The sequence below is a fragment of the Mus musculus genome, chromosome 7, assembly GCF_000001635.26.
Source record: "Mus musculus strain C57BL/6J chromosome 7, GRCm38.p6 C57BL/6J".
Classification (NCBI taxonomy): Eukaryota; Metazoa; Chordata; class Mammalia; order Rodentia; family Muridae; genus Mus; species Mus musculus.
This window is the reverse complement of record NC_000073.6, coordinates 8,303,896-8,328,072: the sequence shown is the minus strand read 5'-3', so window position 1 is coordinate 8,328,072 and position 24,177 is coordinate 8,303,896. Positions and strand designations below refer to the sequence as shown.

At 35.7% G+C, this 24,177-nt stretch overlaps 1 pseudogene; it reads left to right on the top strand.

Moving 5' to 3' along the window:
* Positions 2,269-23,847, top strand: Vmn2r-ps45 (vomeronasal 2, receptor, pseudogene 45; annotated as a pseudogene).

Genomic DNA, 24,177 nt, shown 5'->3' with positions numbered 1-24,177 from the left:
ACCTGACAGATACAGTTGCAAATGTTTGCAGGCAACCATTGGATAGTTACAGGAACCCCAGTGGGGGAGTTAAAAAAATACCAAAGTAGATGAAGGGGTTTGCAACCCCATAGGAAGAGCAATGATATCAACCAACTAGACACCCCGGAATTCACAGGAACTAAAACACCAACCAAAGAATACACATGGAGAGACCCATGGTTTCACCTGCATATATAACAGATATATAACATATATAACAGAGGGGGGCCTTATCAATCAATTGGAAGGGAGAAACTAAGTTCTGTGAAGGCTTGATGCCATTTCTTAAGAAAAAGTTAGAGCAGTAAGGTGAGAGTGGGTGCATGGGTGGGCATACACCCTCATAAAATCAGAAGGGAGGGGATTGTGCTGTGGGTGTTTGAAGGGGAAACTTGGGATAAGGATAACATTTGAAATGCAAAGTAATAAAATAAGCAATAATTATTAATAAAACATGCATATAGAAAGAAATAAAATAAATGAATAGATCTAAAAGTAAACACTGAAGAAAGTGAGAAATTATTTGACTAAACAGGCAAAAAGGAATTGGGAAGGAATAAAGGAAATATGAAGCTTATGTCAGAAAATTGAAAGAAAAATATTATTCTTGAGTTGTAAATTGAGCATGACAAGAATGTCTTGAAGGGAGAGGAAGGTGGATTGAACTGAGGAATGAGTCAGTGGCCAGATGGGCAACAGACATGGGCCATGGACGTGCAGATACCAGCAAAGTACATGCTACATGTGTGTCAATGTGCCACAAGATAACTCTGAATAATGTATGGTAATTTACAGGAAATAATAGTTATTAAACAAAAATGATTTAACAAAATTGAACTACTGAAAATTTCATTTGCACACTTGAAAAAACAAATTTCCTCTGTATTCTTATGAAAGACTGCGCCATTATCATTCCTCTAGATAAAAAGTCTCTGCATTCTGAATTTATCAGAGATTTAGCAGTCATACACAGGAAAAACAGTGACTTTTACATAATGCAGAAATATACAGTGCAAACACTAAACTTGTTTGTGTCACTCTGACATAAAATGGAGCATATTATCGCCCAAACTGATGAACTGCCTATATATACTCTGCCTGTTTCTAGTCCAAATCCAATGAAACAGGTTCATGAGTGTACAATATTCAGTAAAATCTCAGATTGTCACTCTTGTTGACTCTAGACTGCAACCAAATATACATGGGTAAAAAGAATGTATAGGAAAGTTTACACATTGAAACACAGTGCTCTTTCACAGTCACTATTTGTTTCGAAGTTATTTAATAGCTATTTGTAAATAAGATTCTTTAACAGCCACTACCTCAATGTAAAATAACAAAAAAAAATGTAGGAAAAATATAATGTAGAACAGATGTGTCAGCCTAGGATATTAAGTTGAAAAAAATGAGCACGTGGGAGGGAGATAATGGTTTGGAACTCAAATATTAACGTGATTTTTTTCACTACTAATTAATTTTTGGAAAGTGGAGTGACTTTTTGTTTTATTCGAAATAAAGAACAAAGCATGGCATATTTTATGGGTCTTGTTGAGCCTTTAAAACTCAATCTTTACCTTGTAAATTAACGGTGGATATGTGAAGAAATGTATGATTTCAGATAGACCTCAATTACCTATACTTGGGATTTGATCTGTTTATATATTCTCAAGATAATGGAAGCACAGGTCTTGTTTAGATATTTCTGTCACCTAGTGACATAGTTCACACTCTACATGGTCTGTGGATCTCAGTGACTGTAAACATGAGTCTGCCTCAGCATGACTTGGACTGTGTAATAAAGTGTCCTGTGTGTCCTCAGTAGCTCCAGTTTTGCTATTACTGGATGTCTCACTCTGAATAATGTGATACAATCCACTGACATCATTTCTGACTGGGTTCACATAATCAGATTGTTGAAACTTTCCAAGGACTAAATTTGAACACAGGGGCTTCCTTCCACAGATTCACAAACATGAATGATATCATGGAGACTCAGAGTGAATTATCCTCCTAAGTATTTACCTACATGTGTTTATTACATGGGCTGTGGACACCAGTTGCAGAGCCCCAGGTAAGAAAGTATTTAAGTTTCTTCCAGGGCTCAGGAGAAACCTGAAAATAAAATGAGTCATGAATATGCCATAAACCTCACCTTTGCACAAAGAAATAAATGCAAGCAGAAATTTGATGTAGTGATATGCATGGCTCATCACAATCCACACTGCCCAGATTTAAGGCAAGAAAAATATGTTCATTTTGATGGGAGTCTTCTTCCTCCTTAACATTCCAGTTTTTATGGCAAATTTCACTGGTCCCGTGTGCTTTCGGAGAATAAATTTGAATAAAATTCAGGATGAATATTTGGGATCAACTTGTGCTTTCATCCTGGCAGCAGTTCAGAAACCTATTGAGAAAGATTATTTCAACAAGACTCTGAATTTCCTGTAAGTAAATTTGAGTTTCAAATTGAAATGACAACTTCAGTACTTCTTGAGTGCTCCGAGGATATTAGTCAAATTCTTTAGACTTCTGTCCTGTTGCTAAGTCTGAACACCAAGAACCAACCTTAATTCCTTTACAGATTCAATCCTATTTTTTCCTTTTATTCATATCCAGTGGAGGTTTTGGTTTTCTTTCAGGTGGCTTCTAATTTAAAGTTTAGAAGATTAGGAATAAAGGAATATCTACATTGATCCTTAACATAAAGCCTGCCTTCTGACACTTTATATTGCACTCTAGACAGTGATGGCTTATTTACATTGATCCTGTAATATTTCATTATGTTTTATCCTAAGTACGTGTAAATAAATGGTCATAAATTCTGCTGACAGTCCTTCCATAAGTGTGTTGCTCCTAGAGCATATTATGGTTCCAGTAATATTCATGGCACATATAGTTGTCAAAAACTTTACATACATACAAACTTACTGTCTCAAATTCATTGCATGTGGTCACTTATTGACTTCTAAAGCTTCATCAGATTTAGAAAGAGATCTTTACATTCAGAAATTCCTATTTCATATGAATACCTGGATGGATTTTTTTGTATGTATATGAGCAAGGAATAGTTTTCTCATTGGGGGTCAAGACAGCGAAGTGTTTTAAAAGATAAAATCCAAAAGCACTGTGGCTTCATGCTTCACACTGTTCATGTACAATCACTGGCTTTTATGTTTTATAAAGTTCAGCTCAGGACTCTCTCTTTAGAATAAACCATACTTAAAACATATGGAATCCAATGATGTGATTACATTCTTTGAATAGGCAGGCTATCAATAACAGTGGTGACTGCTTATGTCCCTTGTCACTGGCATGGGTGACAATTGTATTATGAGAGAGTTGGAACATTTGAGAGCAGTAACGCAGGAGCTTTCTATTAGGTTTTTTTGTCATTAAGGGAAATATCTTCTCTATTCATGCCTAAGCTGGCTAATTTCTCACCCTTTAAAAATACTTAAATCTTGTGAAACTTCTTTCAATAATTTTAGTAAATATTAGTACACATGTTCCCAATGTGGTATCAATACCCATTTTTGTGGATTGCTGATCATTGTTTTAAAACACAGCCCTTTAGACTACTATGCTACAAAGACAGCTTAAGTAACTGAAGTTTCATAAAGTTTATTTGTAGGAAGTAGTTTGAGAATTGTACAATGTCTCCTCTCAAATTCCTTTTCTATATTAGTAAAACTTTAATTGAGATTGTGTGTGTGTGTGTGTATGTGTGTGTGTGTGTGTGTGTGTGTGTGTGGTAATAAAGAATATTCTAAAATGACCTATTTTATAGGGTATAGAATGAAAACAAAATAGGTGTATAATTTTTAGTGAAAACCTAATTTTATTTACTTCATTTCAATTATTAAATATGTAGGTGTATATTTAGTGTTTATTCATAAGATCATATAAAATGACAAGGATGAAACAGGAGATATTATTCATTACATAAACATAAATAATCTCAGTATGGTATTATTCCATTTCCATTGCCTAGTGGCCCACTTTATTTTCTTTTTACAAAAAAACAATGAACATATTCTCTAAATTTACACCAAAATCTCTTCTGTTTTATAAGTATATAATACTGGCATATACAAATATCACTGCAATTTCCATATTTTCCTAGTTCTCAATAGGATGCTAGTATTGTTTTACTGTACCTGGAAAGTTTGCCAAAGATATTTCCAGAAATTAATTTATAATGAATGAAGTACCCAGAGTGAATATATCACATTCCTTTGTAAAAAGAAATTAGGAGCAAGATACATTGGTGGTAGGACAACCCCTTAAACTCTGCACTAAATACCTGGCACTACTACATACTTGTGCATTTGAATTTAGGATAGTCTACAGGAAAGTATCTTATAAAACACTTGCATGTATTGCAATCTTATAAGCTAAATAATACTTGCTCAAATACATACAAACGTAAACATTGACATGTATCAGTTACCAAATTCATGTTTCATATTTGATTTTATTTAAAAATAAATCTTTCTAAAAGATATTCTTTAAATAAAAGATTGAAAAAATAACAAGATGAGGATAGATATTAGGGGACATGTCAAGAATTTTGACCACTAATTATAAGTGATTATAAGTATAAGAATCAAATGTTGCTGGAGAGAGACCATTATGCATTGATAAATCATGTTATTACTGCCTTAACAAGTTCAGTTAATTTCACAAGAAAATATGAACTCACTGGCTCTAATAACAAGTTTTTTATATTGCTCAATAATTTCAAAATGAAGACATGATCAGAATTTCTGTTTTGTCAATATCTGTGATTTTCTCTTTACCTTCTGATCAAGCACTCAAAAGAAGAGATGGGAATGTTCTCTGTGGATGAGGTCAATACCATATCTTATTTATGAGAGAAATACTGTCATGAACTTTAAAAGAGTTTACTATTTTCCAGGTTCTCATGTCAATTCAATCTCACAACAAAAGCCATTGTCCCCGTCTTTAGATGTCAGTAGCAGAAACTTCCAGTATACCATAGTGCTTCTCTTGAGTACAAATAATAGTGTATAATCATCTGGCCATAATAATCACTGTACTCTTTTACAAAAAAACAACTAAAAACCACAAATATGCTTTGGCATTGGCCTTTGCAATGGATGAAATCAACAGGAATCCTGATCTTTTACCAAATATGTCTTTGATTATAAGATACACTTTGGGCCGTTGTGATGGGAAAACTGTAATACCTACACCATATTTATTTCATAAAAAAACAAAAAGTCCTATCCCTAATTATTTCTGTAATGAAGAGACTATGTGTTCCTTTCTGCTTACAGGACCCCATAGGGAGGTATCTTTAAGTTTCTGGAAGTACCTGGACATCTTTTTATCTCCACGTGTGAGTTATCATCGTCCAGGAATTCTTAACATCATGTCTCTTTGGAAGACTTTGATAGCTATTAAGAAAGTTAATGGATGTGGTTGGACTTATGCTTATGTCAATCTTGGTAGTTCCAGGATACTTACTATTCAGAAACATGATAGGCCTTCTGCTAAGGGCTACCACCAGAAGTAGAAAAATAGCAGCAAGACAGAATGGAAGAGGCCATGGAAAATTGAGTCTGGCATGGTGGTAGAAGGAATCTTATGCCTTGACTGACTGCCAGTCAGAGTGTTTCATTATTTATACCAATCTCAGAAAGCAGAGATTTGTTCACTCTGTTCAAAAATTTAAAGCATATTATTTCTGTCCCCCGATAGGAGTTATCTTTATCTTGGTTATAAGATTAAATTATCATTGGTAAACTATGAAATAATAGAATTATGGTGGTGTTATAAGTTTAGTCATCAGAGATAAACTGTGATGAAATCACAGAAATAAATTTTATCAACATTTTCTCTATAACCCAGCTTTTAAATATCTGGATTTTTTTTTTTTTTGCAAAGGCATGAGATACCATTCTTAGCCTGGCTATTCATGACATTTTAGTGACTAGAAAGGATGAAAACTCCAATCCAGTATGTGGAGTTTGCCATTTGACTACCTGTGAGTGTATAACTAACTATTTAGAGTCAGAATTTAAATTGGCATTAGATCTCTGACAAAGAATTCAGGCCCATACTGCTACAGCTATAGTAAGTCATTTTCTTTAATAATATAATAATTCTATATCTCTGTGGAATTTATTGCTATGTCTTATCTTGTTTTGTTTTGTTTTGTTTTGTTTTTTTAATTTTCGGTTGTTTCCATGTCATAAGATAAAAGATTAGAACTTCACAAGTGAACTTCTCTAAGAAAGAGGGGTTATGGAAATCTGAGACATCATTCTTTCATATTTTTCTACACTATTATTTATCCATCATTATAAGACACTTTGTATGTAGGAGATAACTCCATCCAATCTAACTTTGTTTCTGTATGTTTTCCTCAAGAGGTACAACTTATGAGTCTGATTTATTTTGCCCTATAATTACCTGGATATATAGTAGGAAAAGTTTTCTAATCTGATTTGCTGATAACACTCTTAGGCTGCCAAATCTAGTTTAATTTTTTACATTTACTTTGACCTTATTATCTGTTTCCTCAAGAGGCACAGAGGCAGAAGTTGCCAGAATATTTCAGAAACTTAACCTAAAAAGGAGATCGCTGGCATTTTTAAGTGAGTCAAAACCTATAGTGTACAATGTTACCATCACGTAGGGCAATATAAGACTATCTCTTGTGAATCCTTAGAAAGTTAGAATATCCAAAATATAAGATACAATCGGCAAAACACATGAACCTCAAGAAGAATGAAGACCAAAGAGTAGATACTTTGCCCCTTCTTAGAATTGGGAACAAAACACCCATGGAAGGAGTTACCAAAGGCTAAATCAGTATTATGTACAGGACTCTCATGTTCACTCTTAGAAATAATTCTGGATTACAACATAAATGCCTTTTTAAAAATATTAATCAAATATCCCAAAATTGTAAAAGTATCAAAATCCCTTCAAATATTGAAAACATGGATATCAAGACAAAAACTGAAAGACAGAAAGGCAGATATTATAACATGCAAATACATTTTGTTACTTCTTGTCAAACAGCTATGCTTGCTATTCCCATTAAAAGTGGATGGGCCAGGCTTCCATGTTTGCACATTTGAATTAGAGATGAAACATCACAGGTAATCAACAGTTTGCAGGTAAATATGATTACAAGTGTTTTCAAGTGCACTACACCTTATGCTGCTCTCTGTGTTGTAGATCCTTCAGCTTACCTATGGACCTTTCAGTTCCATCTTCAGTGATGATGAACAGTATCCCTATCTCTATCAGATGGCCCCAAAGGACACATCTCTAGCATTGGCAATGGTCTCCTTCATTCTTTAATTTAGCTGGAACTGGATTGGACTTGTCATTCCAGATGACGATCAAGGAAACCAATTTCTTTTAGAGTTGAAGAAACAGAGTGAAAACAAGGAAATATGCTTTGACTTTGTGAAAATGATCTCTGTTGATTATGTTTATTTAGAACCAGAAATTGAAATGTACTACAAACAAATTGTGATGTTATCCTCAATTGTTATTATCATTTATGAGGAAAAAGACAATTTCTTTGATTTGATCTTCAGAATGTGGGAACCTCCGGTTTTACAGAGAATATGGATCACCACAAAACAATGGAATTGCCCTACCAGTAAGAGAGACATAATTCATGGCACATTCTATGGATCACTTACTTTTCTACCCCACCATGGTGAGATTTCTGGCTTTAAAAATTTTGTACAGACATGGTTCAATCTCAGAAACAAAGATTTATATCTAGTAATGCCAGAGTGGAAATATTTTAAATATGAAGGCTCAGCATCTAACTGTAAAATACTGAAGAGCAATTCATCTGATGCCTCATTTGATTGGCTAATGGAACAGAAGTTTGACATGACCTTTAGTGAGAATAGTCATAACATATACAATGCTGTGCATGCCATAGCCCATGCACTCCATGAGATGCATCTGCAACAGGTTGATAATTAGGCAATAGACAATGGGAAAGGAGCCAGTTCTCACTGCTTGAAGTTAAAGTTTCTTCTGTTGGATGAGATTTGGTGTCTTCAACTGCATAGCTATTTAGAGTCACTCAGATGCACAGACTTAAAGAAATAGGAAATATTTTCCAAAATAATAGGTTTCTGAATATTTTTCCTTAAAGAAAGGCAGTCTAGAGATTGTTATGAATGTGAATGGAAAAAGAATTCATAGTCTAGCAATGAAAATGGGTGGTTTTATAAAGAGCATGCAAACATCCATTAGCATACCCCTTCCAATATTGGATATAAACTGTCCTTACTCATTAATTTTCTCCGTGATGAGAAGATGATTTTTATCTATATTTTTCAGTTATATGGAAAACATTTTAATAAATGGTCTCCAGTGATTCTGCCAAGAGTGTAGGCTGTGGAGAACATTGTGGCTTTCTGAGAGTAACTAAACAAGAAATAGTGTTAGTATTCAGTTCTGTCTGTAGAAAAGTGTTTATATGTGTGAGTGTATGTTTCTCACTGTGTACATGTATATTTTCTACTCTTTATGTATATCTGTGTTTATATTTGTGATATTTTCAACATACATGTTTATCTCTATATGAAAGTGGAAGTAAGCAACAAATTTTTTCTATGTATGAATTTCTTTAAGTGTGTTTGTCTATGTATGTTCATATGTTTCTTTGTGGTTTTGTCAGAGTAGGTTTCTTTGTGTACATTGTATGTATTTTGTGAGTGTTTATAAGTACTTATACGGATTTGTACCTGCTTTGCTGTGTATGAGTCTGCCTATTTCTTCTTACTTGGCATGGACATTGCCTGCCTTTTTGTATTTAGGTATGAGTATAAATTTCTCCGTGTGTCAATATCATTCATGGCTGGTGCTTATATATTTATGCCTCTCCCAGTATTTTGCTGTCAGAGAGTGTGTGTGTGTGTGTGTGTGTGTGTGTGGTTGTATGTGTGCCAGTGTAATATTTTGAGTGAATTCATATATGTGTTTTCATTTGACTGAATGTATTTGTCTTTTATGGTCCTGAATATTTACACATGTTTCTCAACATGTATATAAATTTGTTTGTAAATAAATGTATTGCTGTATTATATGTGTGACTTAGAAAAGATGTGAGCCTTTCTCAAGATTAATGTGTGTGTGTGTGTGTGTGTGTGTGTGTGTGTGTGTGTGTGTTGCATACCTTTGTTTGGTTCTGCATTTTTCTCTGCGTTTCATATTCTTCACTGAGAGAACATAAATTATTGTAATATGATAATTTCATTTATCCAATTGCTTTGTTGTGATTTCTCTTTCTCTTTCTTTCTTTAAATACAGTTGCCTTTGCTATAAAATCAGAATGCATTTTATGAATTGAAGGAACTTTATATACATCATACTGCAATGCTTGTATTTTAGGTACACTCCTTTCTAAGAAAGACCCACTTCACTAATCCTCTTGGGGACAAAGTGATTATGAAACAAAGAGTAATAACGCAGGAAGACTATGACATTTTTCATTTTGGGAATCTCTCACAACATCTTGGGATTAAGCTGAAGTTAGGAAAGTTCAGCCCATATTTTTCACATGGTCGAAACTTTCACTTATACGTAGACATGATTGAGGTGGCCACAGGAAGTAGAAAGGTGAGTGTATACTAACTTACTGGTTTTTTATACACAACAATAAACATTGTCAAGTGGATTCATGGCAACATATTGAAATGAACAATTATGTCACAGCAAAAACCAATTTCTAGTCTCCTGTATATTTTCTTTCATTTTTGACATTTTTACCAATTTTTGAAGATTTCAAACATGCATAAAATATAGCTTTGTTATATCAGGACCATTATCTGAAATTTAATAAAATACTGTTTTTCACCACTGATACTCTTTCCTTTAAATTTAACAAAATTTTCTTCACATAATTGCTCTTTTGACAATGTAATCTCCTCCCTTAATTAAACCTCTGGAACAGGTATTGATATGAGAGAGTCTAATATTAAAGTTATGAAGTATCAAGAGTCATAATAGCTAACCTTGTCATTATATCCAAAACTGTTTCCCATGTAATAAGAGGACACTCACCACATTCACTAATGAACACAACGCTAGAAAATCATATTCACGGAAACAACACTTTTTAATAAATTGGAAGAATCCATTCATGTTTTTTGTAAGATGAACAGAAGGTCAAGGCAGCCTATAGACAGCACTAGAACAACAGACAAAGAAATGGCTATTAACACACCTCAAGTACAGCAAAAACAGCAATTAGACAAAAGCAACAAATAATTTTCCATTATGATTGAACATTTTTGTTAATGTTCTCTAAATGAAATCAAAGACAACAAGGCTGGTTTATTTTTTTTAGACATTCCTAAATTGCCTACAGTGGGTAGGAAGACACATTCATATACAAGAGGAGAACTTTTCTTTCTTAAAAAAATGGAGGAAAACGTTATAATGTTTAATAAGAGGGAAAAAGGTAATTGAAGAACTATACATTTGATAGGTATGTATGGAATAATACTTGACAAAAACACATAAAAAGGAACACAATACACAACAGAAAAATCATTCTCTGAGAACAGAGAGAATTTTTTTGAAATTATGATTGTTTTTGTTATTGAAAATTACTTGTTATCCTCACATAATGTATCCTAATTACAGTTTTCCTCCCTTCTATTGGGATGTGACCAATTGTCAGTTTTGCTGGCAAATGTATCATAGTTAATACACTTATTTCATTCCCAACACCTTTTCCATCAGATCCACTTTATGCCACTCATTAGAAAATAACAGGATTCTATAGGAGAATACTAAAATAAACAAGTTAAACAAAATCATAATAGGACAAAATTTGCATATCACATTATGGTAAGTAGTCTTATAAAACGATGCTAGGGAAAAGACGAAGAAATCATACCTCATACCTCATAGAATAGTAATAAGTGAAGCATGAGTTAGTGATAATGACAATTGAGTGACATTTATTCCCGGTTTAGTGCTAAGAATACTTGATTTTTGAAACTATAATTTAAATTGTAAATTCTATAATCAGAACATATGAAATTATTGATGCCAATTATTTATTCCATATTTGCATTGAATAAGCATAATAAGATGCTCCTAAAAACTATTAATGTCAAACTCCAAAAGAAATTCCTTGGACAAAATCAAGTTATATGTCAATGGGAATTCTACACAAACACCCTGAAATAGACTGTCCTTTTCAAAGCCAGGCAAAACACAAAAATCTGGTAGTCAAACACTGTTGGTATCTTCTTTTACCACTGATTAACCATAACAAAATTGCCAAATACAAAGAACAGTAGGAAATTTTTGTGACTCACAAATGCTCTGTTCCTCTAGCTGGAAATTAATCTTATGTAAACTGAATGTCCTCAGGCCTTGGGAGCATAAGAATTATAATACAATCACATTGACATTTGATCCCAAATGAGACCAACTCATTGCTTCCACTTGACTATTCCATCTATTGTAGACAGGATTTTTTTCCATTTTTTTATTAGGTATTTAGCTCCTTTACATTTCCAGTGCTATACCAAAAGTCCCCAATACCCACACACCCCCAATCCCCTACCCACCCACTCCCCCTTTTTGGCCCTGGCGTTCCCCTGTACTGGGGCATATAAAGTTTGCATGTCCAATGGGCCTCTCTTTCCAGTGATGGCCGACTAGGCCATCTTTTGATACATATGCAGCTAGAGTCAAGAGCTCCGGGGTACTGGTTATTTCATAAAGTTGTTCCGCCTATAGGGTTGCAGATCCCTTTAGCTCCTTGGCTACTTTCTCTAGCTCCTCCATTAGGAGCCCTGTGATCCATCCATTAGCTGACTGTGAGCATACACTTCTGTGTTTTCTAGGCCCCGGCATAGTCTCTCAAGAGACAGCTACATCTGGGTCCTTTCGATAAAATCTTGCTAGTGTATGCAATGGTGTCAGCGTTTGGATGCTGATTATGGGGTGGATCCCTGGATATGGAAGTCTCTACATGGACCATCCTTTCATCTCAGCTCCAAATTTTGTCTCTGTAACTCCTTCCAAGGGTGTTTTGTTCCCACTTCTAAGGAGGGGCATAGTGTCCACACTTCAGTCTTCATTCTTCTTGAGTTTCATGTGTTTAGGAAATTGTATCTTATATCTTGGGTATCCTAGGTTTTGGGCTAATATCCACCTCTCAGTGAGTACATATTGTGTGAGTATCTTTGTGTATGTGTTACCTCACTCAGGATGATGACCTCCAGGTCCATCTATTTGGCTAGGAATTTCATAAATTCATTCTTTTTAATAGCTGAGTAGTACTCCATTGTGTAGATGTACCACATTTTCTGTATCCATTCCTCTGTTGAGGGGCATCTGGGTTCTTTCCAGCTTCTGGCTATTATAAATAAGGCTGCTATGAACATAGTGGAGCATGTGTCCTTCTTACCAGTTGGGGCATCTTCTGGATATATGCCCAGGAGAGGTATTGTTGGATCCTCCGGTAGTACTATGTCCAATTTTCTGAGGAACCGCCAGACTGATTTCCAGAGTGGTTGTGCAAGCTTGCAATCCCACCAACAATGGAGGAGTGTTCCTCTTTCTCCACATCCACGCCAGCATCTGCTGTCACCTGAATTTTTGATCTTAGCCATCTGACTGGTGTGAGGTGGAATCTCAGGGTTGTTTTGATTTGCATTTCACTGATGATTAAGGATTTTGAACATTTTTTCAGGTGCTTCTCTGCCATTCGGTATTCCTCAGGTGAGAATTCTTTGTTCAGTTCTGAGCCTCATTTTTTAATGGGGTTATTTGATTTTCTGAAGTCCACCTTCTTGAGTTCTTTATATATGTTGGATATTAGTCCCCTATCTGATTTAGGATAGGTAAAGATCCTTTTCCAATCTGTTGGTGGTCTTTTTGTCTTATTGACGGTGTCTTTTGCCTTGCAGAAACTTTGGAGTTTCATTAGGTCCCATTTGTCAATTCTCGATCTTACAGCACAAGCCATTGCTGTTCTGTTCAGGAATTTTTCCCCTGTGCCCATATCTTCAAGGCTTTTCCCCACTTTCTCCTCTATAAGTTTCCGTGTCTCTGGTTTTATGTGAAGTTCCTTGATCCACTTAGATTTGACCTTAGTACAAGGAGATAAGTATGGATCGATGCGCATTCTTCTACATGATAACAACCAGTTGTGCCAGCACCATTTGTTGAAAATGCTGTCTTTCTTCCACTGGATGGTTTTAGCTCCCTTGTCGAAGATCAAGTGACCATAGGTGTATGGGTTCATTTCTGGGTCTTCAATTCTATTCCATTGGTCTACTGGTCTGTCTTTATACCAGTACCATGCAGTTTTTATCACAATTGCTCTGTAGTAAAGCTTTAGGTCAGGCATGGTGATTCCACCAGAGGTTCTTTTATCCTTGAGAAGACTTTTTGCTATCCTAGGTTTTTTGTTATTCCAGATGAATTTGCAAATTGCTCCTTCTAATTCGTTGAAGAATTGAGTTGGAATTTTGATGGGGATTGCATTGAATCTGTAGATTGCTTTTGGCAAGATAGCCATTTTTACAATGTTGATCCTGCCAATCCATGAGAATGGGAGATCTTTCCATCTTCTGAGATCTTCTTTAATTTCTTTCTTCAGAGATTTGAAGTTTTTATCATATAGATCTTTCACTTCCTTAATTAGAGTCACGCCAAGATATTTTATATTATTTGTGACTATTGAGAAGGGTGTTGTTTCCCTAATTTCTTTCTCAGTCTGTTTATTCTTTGTATAGAGAAAGGCCATTGACTTGTTTGAGTTTATTTTATATCCAGCTACTTCACCGAAGCTGTTTATCAGGTTTAGGAGTTCTCTGGTAGAATTTTTAGGGTCACTTATATATACTATCATATCATCTGCAAAAAGTGATATTTTGACTTCCTCTTTTCCAATTTGTATCCCCTTGATCTTCTTTTTTTGTCGAATTGCTCTGGCTAATACTTCAAGTACTATGTTGAAAAGGTAGGGAGAAAGTGGGCAGCCTTGTCTAGTCCCTGATTTTAGTGGGATTGCTTCCATCTTCTCTCCATTTACTTTGATGTTGGCTACTGGTTTGCTGTAGATTGCTTTTATCATGTTTAGGTATGGGCCTTGAATTCCTGATCTTTCCAACACTTTTATCATGAATGGTTGTTGGATCTTGTCAAATGCTTTTTCTGCATCTAACGAGATGATCATGTGGTTTTTGTCTTTGAGTTTGTTTATATAATGGATTACATTGATGGATTTTTGTATATTAAACCATCCCTGCATCCCTAAAATAAAACCTACTTGGTCAGTATGGATGATTGCTTTAATGTGTTCTTGGATTCGGTTAGCAAGAATTTTATTGAGTATTTTTGCATCGATATTCATAAGAGAAATTGGTCTGAAATTCTCTATCTTTGTTGGGTCTTTCTGTGGTTGAGGTATCAGAGTAATAGTGGCTTCATAAAATGAGCTGGGTAGAGTACCTTCTACTTCTATTTTGTGAAATAGTTTGTGCAGAACTGGAATTAGATCTTCTTTGAAGGTCTGATAGAACTCTGCACTAAACCCGTCTGGTCCTGGGCTTTTTTTGGCTGGGAGACTATTGATAACTGCTTCTATTTCTTTAGGTGATATGGGACTGTTTAGATGGTCAACTTGATCCTGATTCAACTTTGATACCTGGTATCTGTCCAGAAATTTGTCCATTTCGTCCAGGTTTTCCAGTTTTGTTGAGTATAGCCTTTTGTAGAAGGATCTGATGGTGTTTTGGATTTCTTCAGGATCTGTTGTTATGTCTCCCTTTTCAGTTCTGATTTTGTTAATTAGGATTTTGTCCCTGTGCCCTTTACTGAGTCTAGCTAAGGGTTTATCTATCTTGTTGATTTTTTCAAAGAACCAACTCCTCGTTTGGTTAATTATTTGAATAGTTCTTGTTTCCACTTGGTTGATTTCACCCCTGAGTTTGATTATTTCCTGCCGTCTACTCCTCTTGGGTGAATTGCTTCCTTTTTTTCTAGAGCTTTTAGATGTGTTGTCAAGCTGCTAGTATGTGCTCTCTCCCGCTTCTTCTTGGAGGCACTCAGAGCTATGAGTTTCCCTCTTAGAAATGCTTTCATTGAGTCTTATAGGTTTGGGTACATTGTGGCTTCATTTTCATTAAACTCTAAAACGTCTTTAAATTCTTTCTTTATTCCTTCCTTGACCAAGGTATCATTGAGAAGAGTGTTGTTCAGTTTCCATGTGAATGTTGGCTTTCCATTATTTATGTTGTTATTGAAGATCAGTCTTAGGCCATGGTGGTCTGATAGGATACATGGGACAATTTCAATATTTTTGTATCTGTTGAGGCCTGTTTTGTGACCAATTATATGGTCAATTTTGGAGAAGGTCCCGTGAGGTTCTGAGAAGAAGGTATATCCTTTTGTTTTAGGATAAAATGTTCTGTAGATATCTGTCAGGTCCATTTGTTTCATAACTTCTATTAGTTTCACTGTGTCCCTGTTTAGTTTCTGTTTCCACGATCTGTCCATTGAAGAAAGTGGTGTGTTGAAGTCTCCCACTATTATTGTGTGAGGTGCAATGTGTGCTTTGAGCTTTACTAAAGTGTCTTTAATGAATGTAGCTGCCCTTGCATTTGGAGCGTAGATATTCAGAATTGAGAGTTCCTCTTGGAGGATTTTACCTTTGATGAGTTTGAAGTGTCCCTCCTTGTCTTTTTTGATAACTTTGGGTTGGAAGTCGATTTTATCCGATATTAGAATGGCTACTCCAGCTTGTTTCTTCAGACCATTTGCTTGGAAAATTGTTTTCCAGCCTTTCACTCTGAGGTAGTGTCTGTCTTTTTCCCTGAGATGGGTTTCCTGTAAGCAGCAGAATGTTGGGTCCTGTTTGTGTAGCCAATCTGTTAGTCTATGTCTTTTTATTGGGGAGTTGAGATCATTGATATTAAGAGATATTAAGGAAAAGTAATTGTTGCTTCCTGTTGTTGTTGTTGTTAAAGTTGGCATTCTGTTCTTGTGTCTGTCTTCTTTTAGTTTTGTTGAGGGATTATCTTCTTGTTTTTTCTAGGGCGTGGTTCCCGTCCTTGTATTGGTTTTTTTTCTTTTATTATCCTTTGAAGGGCTGGATTCGAGGAGAGATAATGGGTGAATTTAGTTTTGTCGTGGAATACTTTGGTTTCTCCATCTATGGTAATTGAGAGTTTGGCTGGGTATAGTAGCCTGGGCTGGAATTTGTGTTCTCTTAGTGTCTGTATAACATCTGTCCAGGCTCTTCTAGCTTTCATAGTCTCTGGTGAAAAATCTGGTGTAATTCTGATAGGCTTGCCTTTATATGTTACTTGACCTTTTTCCCTTACTGCTTTTAGTATTCTGTCTTTATTAAGTGCATTTGTTGTTCTGATTATTATGTGTCGGGAGGAATTTCTTTTCTGGTCCAGTCTATTTGGAGTTCTGTAGTCTTCTTGTATGTTCATGGGTATCTCTTTCTTTAGATTTGGGAAGTTTTCTTCAATAATCTTGTTGAAGATATTTGCTGGTCCTTTGAGTTGAAAATCTTCATTCTCATCCACTCCTATCACCCGTAGGTTCGGTCTTCTCATTGTGTCCTGGATTTCCTGGATGTTTTGAGTAAGGATCTTTTTGCATTTTCCATTTTCTTTGATTGTTGTGCCGATGTTCTCTATGGAATCTTCTGCACCTGAGATTATCTCTTCCATTTCTTGTATTCTGTTGCTGATGCTCACATCTATGGTTCCAGATTTCTTTCCTAGTGTTTCTATCTCCACTGTTGCCCACTTTGGGTTTTCTTTATTCTGTCTACTTCCCTTTTTAGGTCTTGGATGGTTTTATTCAATTCCATCACCTGTTTGGTTGTGTTTTCCTGCAATTCTTTAAGGGATTTTTGTGTTTCCTCTTTAATGTCTTCTACCTGTTTGGTTATGTTTTCCTGTAATTCTTTAAGGGATTTTTGTGTTTCCTCTTTAATGGTAGACAGGATTTTTGAGGTTTCTGGGATGAGACCAATTCTCCGTTTTGTTTGCTAATATATTAGAGTTAATATTCCTCAAAAACTGCTGATACTCCTGGATTGCTCATTCTTTCCCTACGTTGGATTTTTGTCACCTTCCTATCATTCACTCAGAAAATAATTATTTTTGGAGTTGTGCTTCTTATAACATATTTAGGAAGTACTACTTGACCATAAATGAGAGTTAGATACCCCTAATATGTGTCCATGTGTCACACTGCATGGACATATAAGCATCATTTATCAGAGTATACTTTAATATCTTATATGGAGAAACAGTAAGTAAATAGCAAGTTTAATATAGAGAAATTTATTATTTTTACCTTTGTGCCTGATATATAGTAGGACTTTTGTAAAAAAAAAAAAATGCAATTATATTCCTAACATTCAACTGGTATACTTTTTAAAGAAGACTAAAGGCAAATACAAACCTAGTTTTATTATCAGGATTAATTTTCAAGTTGTATATCCTAACTCTTTTTTTATTTTGCACATTTAAAACATCATTGCATGACCTACTCCAGGCAATGTAGGAATGGGGAATTATCTTTTGACATCATTCTTTCTCCAGACATTCTGAGCTCTTATTCTGAGCTTTCTCTACCTGAAGCATCACAAAGATTTTATCAGGTTGTCTTAAGTGGTGCTTTATGCTTAAGTTTTACTTCCCTATTGGACTTTTTCCCTTCAAGGTCACATTATAGTAGAGTGGTGCTCTAAAGAATGGTGATCTTGAGTTTTGTTACAAACTTCTATGTTAATTGTCAGCAAATGAACAAATTAAGATTCATGTTTAAATAAGAAAGTTATAAAAATTAGTATTTTATAGCTCTATTCATGATGTAAAATTAGGTTAACAATTTTCAATAAGCATGACAATAGTCTGAATATAATACTATAAACTAACATATCTATAAGAACATATAAACTGATTATCGTTTGGCTCTTAAAAAACATTGATGTCTTTTGTTTTGTTTTTTGGTTTTTCTTTTGGGTTTTTGTTTTGTTTTGATTTTTTTTTTTTGAGACAGGGTTTCATTGTATAGTTCTGGCTGACCTGGAATTCACTCTGTAGATCATGCTGGCCATAAACTATGAAATCTGCCTGCCTCTTCTTCCCAAATGCCTCGGTTAAAGGCATGAACCATCACTGCCCAGCTGCCTTTAGCTTAATACAAGTATGACAAGTAAAGCCTTACTAATTAAAACTGCTTTTATATTACAGTTGTTTATTATATTATTAGGGTTGAAGATTGAAATATACTCCCATTTTATAGTGATTTTGTATTTCTGGATTTTTTCAATTTTATAAATTGGAGATTTCACTTATTTAGATTTCAAATTTTGTCCCCTTTCACTATTTCCCTTCTGCAAATCCACTATGCCATCCCCCCTTACCCTGCTTCTATGAGGGTGCTCCCCTACCCACATACCCACTCTTGCTTCAGCACCCAAGCATTCATCTACACTGGGGAATCAAGCCTTCACAGGACCAAGGGACTCCCCTCCCATTGATGACAGATAGGGAGCTTTAACTACTTCAGTCCGTCCCCTAAAACCTTCATTGCAGTCCCTGTGTTCATTCCAATGGTTGACTGTGAACATCCACATCTGTATTGGTCAGGATCTGGCAAAGCCTCCTAGGAGACAGCTGTATCAGTCTCCTGTCCACAAGCACTTCTTGCCATCCACAATAGTGTCTGGGTTTGGTATCTGCATTTGTGATGGATCTTCAGGTGGGGCAGGCTGTGTGTGGCCTTTAATTCAGTCTCTGATCTTCTCTTTGTCCCATTATTTCCAATAGATAGGAACAATTCTGAGTTAAAATTTTGTAGATGTGTGGGTGGTCCTATCCCTCAACTGGGAGCCATGCCTAACCTCTGGCTATTGTCTCGACAGATTCTCCTTCCCGATTCTGGGATATTTCAGCTAATATCATCGCTGTACATCCTGGGATGCTCTTGATTTCCTGGCATCTGGGACTTTCTGGTTGCTACAAACAGTTCCCCATCCCTAGTTGCTACACACCTCTGTTCAATTTCCTGACCTCTGTACAAATCTTCCACATTCTCTCATACCTGATTCTTCTCTTATTGTTCCCCTCCCACTATTCTTTTCCTCCAGGGAGAATTTATTCCAGGAATGCAAGTATAGTTCAATATCTGTAGATCCATTAAGAGTAGTACACCACAAAATGTTGAATTACATTATTTTACAAAAACCTTCAGAAATGACTCTTAACCAAGTCTAACATTCATTTAGAGAAAAAAGAAACAAAATAGTGATAGAACAGAAGGAACACTTATTGATATAAGAACACTTTCTTTCACAAAACTATTGACAATACTATAATACATGAAGAGAAAGTTATTATCCATGAATATCAGAAATAATATCAGGTTGTTTTTGTGATTCATGTTTTATCCAAGCACTTTAGAGGCAGAGATCTGGAAATCTCTGTCTGTTTCTTGACAGTCTGCCCTATATTGTGAGTACGAACCAGCCATGTGTGATATGAAACACTACCTTAAAATAAATTAACATAAAGTACAAATGTATGCCCACATTCCTTACTCTAACTCAAAATAGTCTTTCAAATATTACAAAGGGGTAACATACATTTAAAGAAAATGATGGGAGAAAAGAGAAAATGTGCCTTCATCTTCATTGGTAATGTTAGTGTACTTCATGGTAAGATCCTGTTTCAACAAAACCAAAGATATAGAAAGAATGCTTCAAATCTTCAATTAAACTTAAACAATCTAATTTTTATCTGGATTTTTCCAGCATTTGAAGCCACTGTAGAGCATTTTGACATCATGGAACACTCCATATTCAAAGTCACTACACATTAACATATCATTTCCAACCATATTAAACCAGTGTCTGCATAGTCCACTGTTTTTTATATACAGTTTCTCATGCTTTGCAATAGTAATTTATTTGATGCCATATTTGTTATCTGTGACTTAAGGACATGTTTTTCCTGTTTCAAATTTTTTCAAATACTAACTTGCTTCTCTGCTGCTTTAATCAAACTTTGATAATAAGCATAGTGAGAAGGAAGGTTTGATTTGAGATATGGCTTATAGTCCTAGAAAGACAAGTGTGGATATCTGGAAACGGGAACTAAAGAATAGATCTTAAAAGAAGACTACTTACTGGCCCAACTGCCCACAGTGAGATGGGCACTCCTATATCAGTTACCAATTAAGAAAATGCTTCAAAGATATGAGGACAGGCTAGTGTTGGCTGAGAGAATATCTCAGTTGAGTTCCCTCTGTCTGTTCAGAGCACTTAATACTAAAATGAACATAATTAACTAAAAATCAACAGGTTGCTACTTCTGTAGTTTTTACACACAGCTCAAAAATCAGCTGTTTTTCCTGAATTACTAGACACTCAGAAACTATACAACATTTCTTAAATGCATTTCCTATATTCATATCTGGCCATTAAATAATGGACATAGGGAAATGTCAATCATATAGTGTGCAAAAAGGAGCTTATTGAAATCTTAAAGTACTAATATAAAACATAAAAGAAATATATAAGACTCATTATCAGTATATGTCTAATTTTTTCTCAGATGCCATCCTCTGTGTGCAGTGCGGAATGTAGTCCTGGATTCAGAAGATTGTGGAAGGAGGGAATGGCAGCCTGCTGTTTTGTTTGCAGCCCCTGCCCTGAAAATGAAATTTCTAATGAGACAAGTGAGTTTTTGCTGCTCTGATAAATACTACAAATATGGATTTCTTTTGGACCACACTGGGATGATGAACTCAACTCAAAGGAAACTGCAGATATAAAATATATTAGTTATCAAATTTACTAGTTGTAGATATAAAAACCCTTAACAAAATCTTGCAAAAACAAACAAACATATCTTGTGGCTTAACACTCATATTGACTTATTGCAAATTCATGGAAGATTATATCTCACAAAGAAATACTTTAGAAAATATAATTGCAATTTGCAAGAATTCTGCACAAGAATTTCCAAATAAATAATCTATTGTAAAACTACATTTACATTAGATTTTAGTCACAATAGGAGCCCATGAAGAACTGAATATAATATCTAATCTACTGGATTAGCTCATGAGACTGCTAGGGGCAAAATCTATTTTCTCTGTAAGATTAATATAGAAGACAAAAAATTGCAAATATAGTAGAAAATGCTAAGTATGTACTATTAAGAGGACCATGAAGGATCTTTTAGCACAAAGTATCTACAGAGGTAATTTTTTTCCTTCAGTGCTAAAATTAGTGCATCTCATGAACAATAACCAGAACTTTTGATTAATTATTGCCAGATGAGGAAACTTCTTAGGGCTTATTTCATTAACATTTCCTGCTATTCAAACATAAGCATTATATTTCCTCTCTATTCAAACTTCTTCACATGACTTGTTACAGGAATCACTTAAATTCAATAATGCAAGTGCTACTTTGGCATGAACACACACATATCAGTATTAACACATACACACATCCGATCTGTTTAATTTAGTGTAGATTCTATGTCAAGGAGATTGAGCTTGTGAATTCTTGAGTAGCTATTATACTTGTCCCAGTAGAGGGCAGAGTTTCAATGTGTCACAGGGAATAAATTTATAAAATAGTTAGTGATCTCAGAAAACAGTGAGTGTAGGGTTTTGAAGTTCTAAAATAGACCCTACCACATTGTGGTTTATGAATGTATCTTCTCTGAATTAAATAATCTACTTGATATCAAAATAGAAACAAAAATGGCTTAGGATATTGTTGCTTTCTGATAACATTATTTTTTTATTTTTTACATTCCATATTCTATTCCCCACGCCCCCATACCCCATCGAATATGTCACATTCCACACATCTTCCCCACCCCAACTGTCTTCATGTTGATCCCCCCATCCTCCAACCCACCTGACCTCTAAACTCCCTGTGACCTCCAGGCTTTTGAGTATTAGGTGCATCATTTCAGTATGATCACAAACATGGAAGTCCTCTACTGTAAATGAATTGAGGGACCCATATCAGCTGGTGTATGCTGTGTGTTTGATGCTCCAGTGTCTGAGAGATCTCTGGGGTCCAGATTAATTTAGAGTGCTGGTCTTTCTGCAAGATATCCTTTCCCCTGAGCTGCTTTAAGCCTTCCCTAATTCAAGGGATAGTTGCTTCTGACCATTGTTTGGGTGCAAATAACTATTTAGGAGGGCAGTCATGATAGATCCTTTTTGTGAGTGCTCCAGAGCCTCAGTAAAATGTGAGGCCATAAGAACTCCTCTTGACCTAGATCCCACTTTGGGCCTGTCATTGGACCTTCTTTTCCTCAGCCTCCCCCGCATTTCATCCTTGCATTCAGACAGGAACAAATATGGGTCAGAGATGTGACTATGGGATGGGAACACAATCACTCATTTGATGCCCTGTCTTACCGCTGGAGGTGGGCTCTGTACATTCCCTCTATCTACTGTAGTACATTTCATCTAGGGTCTCTGACCTCCCAAGTCTCTGGTGCATTTTGGTGGGTCCACCCACCCTCCTATTACCTGAGGTTACCAGTTTATATTCTTTATGCTGGTCCTCAGGGCTTGGTTCCCCTGTCAAGCCCACACTCCACAAACCCCTTTCTAATAACATCATAAATGATAGAAAATGTTAACTAGACAAAGAAAAAATTGCTTGGTTTTATTTCCTTTAAATCTTTATGGACATTATGGATTGAAAGCAATGCTCAGCAGCAATATCCTTCACATTACATTCTCAGCATCAAAGACAGCATTGCAAGGCTTCTCTCATTAACCTTACTTGAAATACCTTGTCAAAAAAATTTCTAAATCAGACCTAACTAAGCTTTCCTTTGAAAATCAGATATGGATCAATGTGTGAATTGTCCAGAATACCAATATGCCAATACAGAACAGAACAAATGTATTCAGAAAGGTGTCACCTTCCTAAGCTATGAAGACCCTTTGGGGATGGCACTTGCCTTAATGGCCTTCTGTTTCTCTGCATTCACAGCTGTGGTACTTTGTGTCTTTGTGAAGCATCATGACACACCTATTGTGAAGGCCAATAACAGAATCCTCAGCTACATATTATTGATATCACTCATGTCCTGTTTTCTGTGCTCATTTTTCTTCATTGGTCATCCTAACAGAGCCACCTGTGTCTTACAACAAATCACATTTGGAATTGTATTCACTGTGGCTGTTTCCACAGTTCTGGCCAAAACAGTCACTGTGGTTCTCGCTTTCAAAGTCACAGACCCAGGGAGAAGATTGAGAAACTTCCTGGTATCAGGGACACCCAACTACATTATTCCCATATGTTCCCTACTCCAGTGTGTTCTATGTGCAATCTGGCTAGCAGTGTCTCCTCCCTTTGTTGATATTGATGAACACACTCTCCATAGCCATATCATCATTGTGTGCAACAAGGGCTCAGTTACTGCATTCTACTGTGTTCTTGGATACTTGGCCTGCCTGGCACTGGGAAGCTTCACTTTGGCTTTCTTGGCCAAGAATCTGCCTGACACATTCAATGAAGCCAAGTTCTTGACCTTCAGCATGCTAGTGTTCTTCAGTGTCTGGGTCACCTTCCTCCCTGTCTACCATAGCACCAAGGGCAAGGTCATGGTTGCTGTGGAGATCTTCTCCATCTTGGCATCCAGTGCAGGGATCCTTGGATGTATTTTTGTACCCAAGATTTATATCATTTTAATGAGACCAGAGAGAAATTCTACCCAAAAGATTAAAGAGAGAAATTCTACCCAAAAGATCAAAGAAAAATCATATTTCTGAACGAATAATTCAGGAATTGTGTCAAATGTAAAATTGGTACATACCCACCAAATATTGGGTTATAGTGAATGTGCCTAGTTTTAGAATCACTCTCACTGGTTGCTCTAGTGATATCATGAAGTATCATATGTACTGAACTTCTGTATAGAGTCCACAAATCTTGCACTCATTCACTTGCTTCATTTCCTCTTACAGAACTAAACTCTCTAATTATTACAATTTTATTCATCATTTTGCTTTCATGGAGATTTCCCCATGGTAACTTCCAAAAAAAAAAGTTTGATAAGGCAGTTGAATTCATTACTTTGTGTAGAAAAATGAGATCCAAGA